The following is a 13,664-nucleotide window of genomic DNA, read 5'->3' as shown; positions in this document are numbered from 1 at the left end:
CAAGAACGAATCCGGCAGTCAAATTATACCCAATTTCTAACAAAATAAAAGAAACAAATGTGCATATATAAGCTTATAGGAACCTCCCTCTATCACCAATTGGTTTTAGAGAAATGTGAAACTCATGAGCTTAAATGTTGTACATGGTGGTGGACCTAAAACGATCCAACAAAGCTCTGATAACAATTGTTAGAATCACATGCCCTTAACTCACTAATATGCAATGAATTAATTAAGTGAACATAGTGAGAAATTAAAGATAAAAAGGAACTTTGGTGGACAGAAAGAAAAAGATGAAAAAATTTCACTGCCACAATGAATACACCCTTGTGTCTTCTCCTTACTAGCTAACAACAGACCACGTTGAAGTCCTTCATCTTCATGGTTCACTAACACGACTTCTCTTTTAACAACTTCCAAACACCATCCCGGCCAAATTGTTCCAAGAGCCTTTTACACCGCCCAAGAAAATAAGCCGAACACGCTATACCATTTTCTTGTACCTCCACCAGTTAATCTCTTTTTACGAACAAATTTGCCTCGCTCTTTTGACAACAACCTTTGATAGCTTCAAGTTTTTCGGATCAATCTGTTCAAAGAAATTTCTTCCACCACCCAAAAAACAAACCCACCTTGTTATACCGCTTTCTTGTACTCCGGTTTAGCTTTTCTCTTGAAACTCTTACATATGTAACTTTAGTATTATTTTTTTTCTTTTTCTTCGACCTACATCTCTTACTAATAATTTTTTTACTTTTGATCAACAAAAGATTGATACCGATTGTGCAAATTATAATTATAAATCTATGAAACAAACTAATTTTCAACAGAACTCTCAGTTAAAATTACTTAAATAGATAATCATCTTATTAATTAACATTAATATTAATATTAATAATATATATAATAGTCAACATCAATGAATAGTTTTTTAAATGACATCATCATGATGTCAGCAATTCCGTCATTTATTATGAAAGGACCCGTCCTAATCCATCCGAATGAAGTCCATATCGATTATAAACGAATCACAACAGTTGATTACATCGCGAGGTACTTTACCTCTATATGTTACATTTTACAAACATTGCATTCGTTTTTGAAAAGACAATATTTCATTACATCAAAAGTGGACGTCATGCATACCATTTTATAATATCTAATTATAATTGACTTAATAATAATCTTGATGAATTCAATGACTCGAATGCAACGTCTTTTGAAATATGTCATGAATGACTCCAAGTAATATCATTAAAATGAGTAATTATACAGCGGAAGATTTCTTTCGTACCTGAGAATAAACATGCTTTCAAGTGTCAACCAAAAGGTTGGTGAGTTCATTAGTTTATCATAAATAATCATTTCATAATTTTAATAGACCACAAGATTTCATATTTCCATTTCTCATAAACATACGTCCCATGCATAGAGACAAAAATATCATTCATATGGTTTGAACACCTGGTAATCGACATTCACAATATGCATATAAGAATATCCCCATCATTCCGGGATCCTCCTTCGGACATGATATAAATTTCGAAGTACTAAAGCATCCGGTACTTTGGATGGGGCTTGTTGGGCCCGATAGATCTATCTTTAGAGTTCGCGTCAATTAGGGTTTCTGTTCCCTAATTCTTAGATTACCAGACTATATAAAAAGGGGCATATTCGATTTCGATCATTCAACCATATAATGTAGTTTCAATCACTTGTGTCCATTTCGTAAAACATTTATAAAAAAAAACAGCGCATGCATTCTCAGTCCCAAAAATATATATTGCAAAAGCATTTAAAAAGGGATTAATGAAACTCACAATACTGTATTTTGTAGTAAAAATACATATGACGACATTGAACAGCTGAACGATGCAGGGTTGGCCTCGGATTCACGAACCTATATCATTTATATATATATTAAAACGGATACTGGGAGTCACATATTTTTATTTATTAATATATGTTATTTATGTAATTGTTGTTATATAATATTCATTCTAACATTCATTTAAAATTATATACTTATATTATATCTTAACTTACGTGTAATATATGTTTATTTTGTATATATATATCTAAAATGATTTTTGTAGTTATATTAGTATCTATATATATTTAGTGTTGTATTAAATATACCTAATTTGTTATATGTAGTCACATATATAATGATAATATGTTTTTCTAATAATTATATGGAATATTAATATCTTATTAGTATATATAATAGGTGTGTTTTTCTTGTGTACAAAATATTTATTTGCTAAAAATTGATAGTTTTGATATTAATATTTTACTAGTGAAAATACTAATAACTTTATTAATAATGAAAATATTAATAATAATAATAACGATATTGTTAATAATAATACTCATGTTAATAATAATAGTAATAATCTTAATAACTATAACAATGATATTAATACTAATACTAATAACCCTAATATGATCCTAATACTAATATTAATGGAATTAATAATAGCTTATATTATTTTCGTACTAATAAAGATAATAATAATAATCATAATCTTAATGATAATAATAATTATAATTGTATTTATAATTATGATAATAATAAAAAGTAACTAATATTTATTAGTAACACTAATAAGAATAATAACTATAATACTTAATAAAAATACCACTAAACTATAATAACAATGATAATCATAACATTAGTAACAATAATAATTTATAATAACAATGATAATAATAATAATAATAATAATAATAATAATAATAATAATAATAATAACAATGATAATAATAATAATAATAATAATAATAATAATAATAATAATAATAATAATAATAGTAATAGTAATAAATTAGCTACCTTTATGAATTAGCTCAAAAAGAAACCAAAGACTGCCATCAACTGGGTTCGAACCCCCGACCTCTCGTTAATCCAAACAACCCTTTAACCATACGAACCATCTTTTTTTCTGATTTATATCTATTCTATTTCTATATATTCTATTTCTGATTTATCCATTGATCTTCTTCTTCCACGAATTTCAATCAACCAAAAAAAAAAAAAACTAACTAACCAACACAAACAATTTGGTTCTTTTATTTAAAACAGAAAATGATTTGAACTTGTAAGTTACTAGACTCAACAAGAAAAGAAAAAAATAAAAAAAAACAAAGCTGATGTTCGTCGCTGTTTGGGAAAAAAAATGGATTTCGATTTCTAAAACGATTTGGACAATTCTTACAAATTGAAATATGTAGTATATCGTTCATATAAACTTTTCAATTCATCAATTCAACTTGATTTGTAACAGAAAACTCGAATTTAATCTAAGAACAATCATTTGACTTTTGTTTCAAAAGCTTTGACTTCACGAATTCAAAATCAATCGATGAAATTGAAAACTAAAAACTTGTAGATAGATTAACTAGATGATTCCTAACACAATGGCATTTATAGATTTTTGCTATTTGATTCGAATTTGAATTTAAAACAAAATTGAGACGTACAGAGGAAGAAAAAAAAATGACTGTGTTCCTCAATTCATTTCCAGTTTATCTTTTTGAATGATAGGAGTAATGGAATTATATGATGCAATTTAATAATCGATGCAACATAAAATAATTCAACTTGTTTGTAGTGAATGATTGCAACAGACAAGTATTCACGAGCAAGATGCATTAGAGAGAAGAAAAAGAAAAAAAAATATGATAGTGATATAATTAATCCTCCCCCTGCGTAAATATCTGTGTTAATGTAATATTTATATGTGATCGTATATATATCTGTATTTTTATATTCATCCGTATTTATATATCTATATAATATAAATTAGTATTTATACAGTACAGTTAATCTTATTACTAAAAAAAATATAATAATAATAATATTACTCTTAATATTATAAATACTATTAATAATAATAATTTATAATGGTAATAATAATACTTTTATTATTAGCGATAATGATAATAATGATAGTAATATCAATGATTATAATACTAATGACAATAGTATTAATATAACAAATTATTATTTCATACAATATTATAAATTTTTATTATATAATTTTATAATTTATTTCTATTACAATATTCATAAAATTATGTATTAAAAAATTATCTATATACATATATTATCTATATTGATCTACAATCGTTAATATATATACAAATTCGTTATTAACTTTGTTAAGAATAAAACGAGTATTTTTAGGTGATATATTCAAGGCCTCAAAAATATTATATATAACTATTTCATAATAAGTTTTTATTACATAGACTAATAGATTAAATATAGATATATATATATATATATATATATATATATATATATATATATATATATATATATATATATATATATATATATATATATATATATATATACATAAACTTAAAACATAGTAGTATACTTTAAGTGTTTTATTAAAGTTTTCAAGTTATTATATAAATACACATTTTTATATAATATTTTTATATGTATGTATATATACATGTTTATGTACAAATCGTTGTTCGTGAATCGTCGGTAACAGTCAAAGGTCAAATGGTTTCATTAAAACAGTTCAAAGTTTTTGAGACTTCAACATTACAGACTTTTCTTATCATGTCGATTTCATATTAAAATCAAGTTTAAATTTGGTCGAAAATTTCTGGGTCATCACAGTACCTACCCGTTAAAGAAATTTCGTCCCGAAATTTGAGTGAGGTGGTCATGGTTAATCAATGAAAATGTTTTCATGACGAATATGAGTTGATAAATGGAGTTTTATCATCATTGAGTAATATGGATAAATTGATTCGATTAATCGAAGCGTATGAATGAAGTTATCATAAAATAGTGAAATGAGAAAGATAAGTTTCATCATAACTTTGGACTAGTCATGGTTGAATTTAGAATATATGATGCATCATAGCTTTTGACGTAGAGGGTTGAATTTAGAAAATAAGGTGCGTCTTAACTATTGACGTTGTCTTGGTTGAATTCCGGAATTCAAGGGATTTAGAGAAAATCTTCGAAATCTAAAAGATTTGATTCTTCGGCAAGTAAAGAAATTAAGATCTCTATAATTAAATACGGTGATCTGCCTCGATTACTCTGTCTGATATTTCCATTATAAATTTACCTTTTCTGTTCCATTTGTTTTCACCACTTCTATACTCAATTCCCAAATTCAAAAGATTTATGAAAATGTTTAACCCTGTTCTGATCCTTGTTCTTATTCTAACTATCGTACTGATCGTTCTTCTTTTCCAACTCCCACCTGAAGAATCTGTTTATTTCTATTATGCTCTAGGGATTATTGTATTTATAATCCTCCCGTGTCTTTATATTGCTATACGCACTGATATCCATAGTTTTTAATTTCGGTGTTGTTGTTGGGCTTTATATTTTCCCTCATATATCGGAGTTTCATGCTCTTGTTTTCTCTTCTCGACTTTAAATCAAGCGAATAATGATCCAGAATTCGTAAGTACGGATTTTTCGAATGAACTTAATGTTCTAACCAATAAAGAACATAATTGTACGATTTGATTTGTCAAATTATCAAAACCATTGAGAATAGAACTATCAAGAATATACTTTCTTGATATGTTCAGAAGTTAATCAGAATGAAAGAGTTATGTAACATGACACATGATGATGTTATAATCTGTGAATCATCATGTTCCATTTGGAAACTCAGCATGACCTATTGTAATATAATCACGTTGATCAAGTGTCATTATATTATACTAACTCATGCATCAGTTCCTAACACTACTTCAATAACATTCATATTTTAAGCTCGAAAGTTTACAGAATATAGAAACTAATAGTTTCTATATGATGTAACACTGATAGCACGAAGAGATTAATGATTTCAGATAAGAATAGTTATGAAAATATCTTCAGAAATATGAAGAATATTTATAATGAAAGATGCGATGATATCTTGGAATTTCTAATATTGATGGATGATGAAGAAGATTTATCCGTAAAGGTTTAGATTCGGAAGCAAGGTATTCGCTAAAGATTTCATCAGAAACAGAATCATTTGAATTCTTTTGAAGTCAAACTTATTCTTTGCGATTTGTCCACGGCGTTCTTCATAGTTTCGCATAATCTGCTTTTCGGTACTAAATTTTCTATTGAATGTTTCCAATATAATGATATACAGGAAGCACGAAGAGGTATATAATTTCGGACGAGAATATTTATAAAAATATCCTCAGAAATATCGAAGATATTGATGATGATATTTTGGAATTTCTAAGTTCGATGGTTGATGGAGAAAGATTTTCCGCAACATTTTAACATGACTTCGGAGCAAGATATTCTCTAAAGATTTCAACGGATCTAGATTTATCTGGGTTCTATGAATTTAGGGTATGTTACTTGTATTTCTCCTTGGTTTCCTTTATGGGTAGCTCAATCTGTTTTTCAATACCCAATTTTCTATCGAGCGTTCCTAACACTCCTTTCTTTATCATCAAACTTTTGGCCGTTTAGACCATCTACCATTTTTCTGTTTCCTCTGCATTTAATGCTATGATATCTGAGTCATCGGTTATTAACCCGAGGTGGTTTCAGGAGAATTGTGTTTTTAGATGATTAAACGCTGATGGTAACATGGTGGAATATGAAAGGTTTTCTGGTGGCAATAAAAGAGCATACATATATATCAAAGTTATAATAAGGTTGTTTTGAATGAAAAGTCGAAGTTGACTTGCTGGAGCTGTGACAAAATTGACTAATTTGAAAAGAGATTGCAAAGTTATTTTTGGTAATAATAACGCTAAAGGAATTAGCACAGCTATGCGTTAAACGTTTACTCAGTTTCTGAGAGTTTTCAGGTGCATAACTATATGCATCAATCTTTTCATCCGTAGATGAAGTGCGGTTGGTTCATCCTCTCGATTGAGGTGTTTTCAAGAATCATGAAAGGTTTGAACGCGGATTGTAATTGTCAAGATACAAATGAGGTTTAAGACGAAATCAAGTGGCAAACTTGAAGAATTGTTTAGTTTCATATGTTATAATCAATATTTTAATTCATTTTAATTGTCCAATGTTATTAGTCCACAGTTGACAGTCCAATAATTCATATATAATTTAATATATAATATTCGAATTAATTAATACGTATCGTGACCCGTATACGTCTCAGACTCGATCACAACTCAAAGTATATATATTATTATAGAATCAACCTCAACCCTGTATAGAGAACTCGATCATTACTGCATATAGAGTGTCTATGGTGATTCCAAATAATATATATAGATGTGTCGATATGATATGTCAAAACTTTGTATACGTGTCCCGATATTTAAAGTGCGTAAAATAAATACAGAAATTAAATGACGATAAATAAAATGCGTAAAGTAAATAACAGAAATTAAATAACGATAAATAAAATTACGAGAATGTAAATTGTGATAATTAAATTACGATAAATAAAATGTAATCAGTTAGCTAGGAACAATTAGTTAGGAACAGTTAGCGTGGATTCTTAACAAAATTTCTCATAGTTAATTCGTTTGTTTCTAACAAATTTTATCTTGTCCAATGTTTTCTTCATTATGCCACTTGTTGGATTCTGATAGGTCAAAATCCAATTATGAGTTTGAATGAAAATAGTTATTCTGCGGTGAACGGATACGTATACCCGTGGATGTAAGTAGGATAGTAAATGACTGTTGGATCAGATTCGAAGAACGTACAATGTAACTTATTAATGTGAAATCTAAATATTCTTCGGGTATTACCTACCCGTTAAAATATTTTCTCCATTAACAGTTTGTACAAAAGAATTTTTAATTACAATCTTTATGAAAATATACTTGCATATATATTTTCCTCAGATGTAATCATGGATTTAATGAGTCAATATGATATTAGACTCATTTGATTTACTGTTAGAATAAGAATATATAATCTCTAAAACATTAAAGATTATATAATTGCCATGTCGAACGAAGATAAATAATGTAGAATGATTCGTAGAACGATGTTTATACTCGAGGTACAGAATGAAATGTTGAGCATGTAATGTTGAAACTTATGTTGTTGGTTGTACTGTTGATGCAGGTGATGTTGCTGAAGCTGGTACGTTTTGCACCATTATTCTCCAAATTGATTACTCGAGCACGAAGTTCGTTGACTTCTTGTATTACTCTGGGATGATTGTCGGTCGGAACGAGCGAATGAATAAGATCTAGGATTTGAGATAGTATATAGTCGTGACGAGATACTCTAGAAATGAGGCTGAAAATGGTATTTCGAATAGCTTAGCCGGTAAGTGCTTCAGGTTCATTGTCAAGAGGTGAATTCGGTTGGTGGAAGGGATCGCCTTCTGCACGTCTCCATTGATTAAGTCGACTACGAATCCATCACATGAATTGGGAATGGATGATTGGTTGATTCATTCTGGTGACGTTGCTTCCAGAGCTTAGATGACTATCCATTCGAAATAACTGTCGGGACAACTATCGGAATGGCTGTCGGAATCCGTGGGACTCGAACTAGTTGAAGGATTCATCTCGTACGATCAGATGAAGGATTTTCGATAAGAAATAGATTATAGGATGTAGATTAGTACCCTGCAATACATAATTTACATATGCATATATAATACTAAAATCCCATAAGTTACGGAGGAATCTACGGAAGTTTTCAGGCAAAGTTACAGTAACAGATACGCTAAGATATGAAGTAGCAGATACGCTAAGATATGAATTTTGTCTATACACTATTCATGCAGTCAATGCAGTAAAACATGTCTAGACTAAGAATGATAAGCAAGTGATTCTTTAAGAATGATAAGCAGGTAATTTTTGACACAAAATGATAAGCAAAACTTTTGACATGCAGGCACGGTCGAAGTCCAGACTCACTAATGCATCCTAACGACTTATCAGTTAGACACACTAATGCAGACATGGTTCGCTAAGACCATCGCTCTGATACCAACTGAAAGGACCCGTCCTAATCCATCCGAATGAAGTCCATATCGATTATAAACGAATCACAACAGTTGATTACATCGCGAGGTACTTTACCTCTATATGTTACATTTTACAAACATTGCATTCGTTTTTGAAAAGACAATATTTCATTACATCAAAAGTGGACGTCATGCATACCATTTTATAATATCTAACTATAATTGACTTAATAATAATCTTGATGAATTCAATGACTCGAATGCAACGTCTTTTGAAATATGTCATGAATGATGTAACGACCCGCACTTTTTCGATCATTCTATACTTATAAGATTAATATTTACATAAATTAAACCTTGCCAACATGATAAGCAATCCAAATTGTCGAGACTTATATTTCCGAAAAGAGTTTTACACAACGTTTGACCGTCTAGTTTGACCGATGATATCACGAACTATACAATATATGATAATTATACGTTTGTGTATATATATGTATATATACATATTTAACATGATTAAAGAATGTTTTAATACCTCATTTTATATTAATAACAATAAGTTACAAGTATATTTTGAAACTACTAACTTAAGTTTTCAAAACGATAACTATACGTAACGTTATTTGACATAAATACTTAAGACTTATAATGTTTATACATATATCGTATAAGTAATGTATTTAATCACTTTTAAGAACTTAAATACATAAAATCATATAAGTGTATTCACAAAAGATAGCTATATTTGAATCCTCATTCCATTTTTCACAAAATTTCTATACGTATACCTAGAGTATTTGTACTCGTATCATACCAAGCTTCTATACGTATTTACTAATAGTAAATACACATCAAATCACCACCTAACCCACCCTTGTTACTGCCCTTAGAGCAAGGTAATTGGAATTTGGATGCATGCATGAATTATTATACAAAAATACAACAAAACTTTTGTTCTTGTCTCCCCATTCCCACGTTTTTAAGGAGGTCACAAGGATCATCATTTTGCTTCATTTAAACATCCATTCTCTAGCTAAAAACACACACTCTTTCTTACTCTCTAAACTCCATAACAATCCAGCAAAGTTCCATAAAGATCTAGCTTCAAAAACCATACTAAAACACCATAAGAAAACCATACAAAAACACTTCAAGAAAACCTTCCAAGAACACCAACTTACTTCCAAACTTTCATCCACTTCTATCACCCTTTTGATTCTAGCTTCTTACTCCTCTTTTACAGCAAACTTATCCAAGGAACTTGAGGTAGAATCTATGTTCATAACCTTATTCAATTCATATATATATAGCTATCTTATTTTGTGGTACAAAAGTTTAACAACAAGAACATAGTTTGAATGTTTTCAAACTTGTTTGCAAACTAAATAGATCCTTCTAACTTAACTTTTAAAATACTTCAAGACATGTAACATAACTTATTTATATGTTAATTTAACAAGGTAAAACTTGGTTTTTCAAAGTATAAGTATTTTTAGAAAAATGGTCATTAAATGATTTTGTTGTAACAAAATGTTTAACTTCATATGTTTCACTAAACTTTCACTTATGCCGTATGATTTTGAATACAAACCAAGGTATTTACAGTTCATAGTCTTAAAGAAGAACTCGATCCAAGAAGATGGCAATTTGAATCAACGAAAACGGACTTGTAACGAAGAAACTATGACCGAAACAAAATTGGCTATCCTAGACATTTTCAACTTCGGGATTCATTGGAAAAATTTACATAAAATCACATACTTCTAAGATAACATGATATTTTATATATATGTACTTATAATTCAATTTTATATGGTTCAGGATCACCCGTAAACAACACGAGAAGATTAATCATAAGATTCCATGATTGTACGCAACACGTCATTTGACAACACCGGTACTTTATGTACGCAACACGTCATTTGACAACACCGGTACCATGGGTCAAGATTAATCTCGACCAATACATATACGATGGGGTTTTATTTATTTCGTTGGGGGTTTTATTTATTTCATTGCGGGTATATTAAACATCTAAAAATGAACCATTAAAATTGAATTACTAACAACGAACTGCTAACTACGGACTAAGGAATTATTCAAAGTATTAAAAGTATAACAAGTATATATATGTGACGTTTGTTTAAAAAGAAAAGGTATTGATATATTATATATGGATAGGTTCGTGATATCAACCGGAGACCAAGTCAAATTATATATATCTTCAAGACAACAGTGAGTATATAGTCCCACTTTTAAACTCTAAATATTTCGGGATGAGAATACATGTATTTTATGTTTTACGATATGGACACAAGTAACTGAAAAATATGTTCTACGTTGAGTTGTACCACTGGCATACTTCCCTGTAGCTTGGTAACTAATATTTACAGCGGTATTGTAAACGCGAATCCTGTTGATAGATCTATCGGGCCTGACAACCCCAACCGGACTGGACGACCAGTATTCAACGGTTGCACAGTACTTCGTTTTGTGACTACACTTGGTACAGTGTAGTAAGATTTCATATTAAAGGGAATATGCGACGTGAAAATGTTAAGTATGGTTACCAAGTGCTCAACCACTTAGAATACTTTTATTAAACTGTTTATATACGAAATCTTGTGGTCTATATATATATTGCTGCCGGCATTAAACCTATATCTCACCAACTTTATGTTGACCTTTTAAAACATGTCTATTCTCAGGTGATTTCTAAAGCTTCCGCTGCATCATGTTGGATCTAACCAGGATCTTGCGTACGCATGTTTGTGTCAAAAATAAAACTGCATATCCGAGATGTTGTATTGTAAAATATGCTAGAAACCGTGTTGTTGTCATCATTTGTAAAGTTTGTAAGTCGAAGATTATCGCTAAACGTTAATCTTCTTTTTATTGTCTTAAGCTTGTAACAAAAATAATGGTTATGGTTTGTAATGTATAATATATGCAGTTTTCTTTCAAAAATGTCTCATATAGAGGTCAATACCTCGCAATGAAATCATACGTTATCTAACGCGTTCTTATGGTTAAGAACGGGTTATGACAAATGACTCCAAGTAATATCTTTAAAATGAGTAATTACACAGCGGAAGATTTCTTTCGTACCTGAGAATAAACATGCTTTCAAGTGTCAACCAAAAGGTTGGTGAGTTCATTAGTTTATCATAAATAATCATTTCATAATTTTAATAGACCACAAGATTTCATATTTCCATTTCTCATAAACATACGTCCCATGCATAGAGACAAAAATATCATTCATATGGTTTGAACACCTGGTAATCGACATTCACAATATGCATATAAGAATATCCCCATCATTCCGGGATCCTCCTTCGGACATGATATAAATTTTGAAGTACTAAAGCATCCGGTACTTTGGATGGGGCTTGTTGGGCCCGATAGATCTATCTTTAGAGTTCGCGTCAATTAGGGTTTCTGTTCCGTAATTCTTAGATTACCAGACTATATAAAAAGGGGCATATTCGATTTCGATCATTCAACCATATAATGTAGTTTCAATCACTTGTGTCCATTTCGTAAAACATTTATAAAAAAAAAAACAGCGCATGCATTCTCAGTCCCAAAAATATATATTGCAAAAGCATTTAAAAAGGGATTAATGAAACTCACAATACTGTATTTTGTAGTAAAAATACATATGACGACATTGAACAACTGAACGATGCAGGGTTGGCCTCGGATTCACGAACCTATATCATTTATATATATATTAAAACGGATACTGGGAGTCACATATTTTTATTTATTAATATATGTTATTTATGTAATTGTTGTTATATAATATTCATTCTAACATTCATTTAAAATTATATACTTATATTATATCTTAACTTACGTGTAATATATGTTTATTTTGTATATATATATCTAAAATGATTTTTGTAGTTATATTAGTATCTATATATATTTAGTGTTGTATTAAATATACCTAATTTGTTATATGTAGTCATATATATAATGATAATATGTTTTTCTAATAATTATATGGAATATTAATATCTTATTAGTATATATAATAGGTGTGTTTTTCTTGTGTACAAAATATTTATTTGCTACAAATTGATAGTTTTGATATTAATATTTTACTAGTGAAAATACTAATAACTTTATTAATAATGAAAATATTAATAATAATAATAACGATATTGTTAATAATAATACTCATGTTAATAATAATAGTAATAATCTTAATAACTATAACAATGATATTAATACTAATACTAATAACCCTAATATGATCCTAATACTAATATTAATGGAATTAATAATAGCTTATATTATTTTCGTACTAATAAAGATAATAATAATAATCATAATCTTAATGATAATAATAATTATAATTGTATTTATAATTATGATAATAATAAAAAGTAACTAATATTTATTAGTAACACTAATAAGAATAATAACTATAATACTTAATAAAAATACCACTAAACTATAATAACAATGATAATCATAACATTAGTAACAATAATAATTTATAATAATAATAATAATAATAATAATGATAATAATAATAACAATGATGATAATAATAATAATAATAATAATAATAATAATAATAATAATAATAATAATAATAATAATAATAATAATAATAATAGTAATAAATTAGCTACCTTTATGAATTAGCTCAAAAAGAAACCAAAGACTGCCATCAACCGGGTTCGAACCCCCGACCTCTCGTTAATCCAAACAACCCTTTAACCATACGAACCATCTTTT

The sequence above is a fragment of the Rutidosis leptorrhynchoides genome, chromosome 6 (genome assembly GCF_046630445.1).
Source record: "Rutidosis leptorrhynchoides isolate AG116_Rl617_1_P2 chromosome 6, CSIRO_AGI_Rlap_v1, whole genome shotgun sequence".
Classification (NCBI taxonomy): Eukaryota; Viridiplantae; Streptophyta; class Magnoliopsida; order Asterales; family Asteraceae; genus Rutidosis; species Rutidosis leptorrhynchoides.
This window is presented reverse-complemented; position numbering follows the sequence as displayed.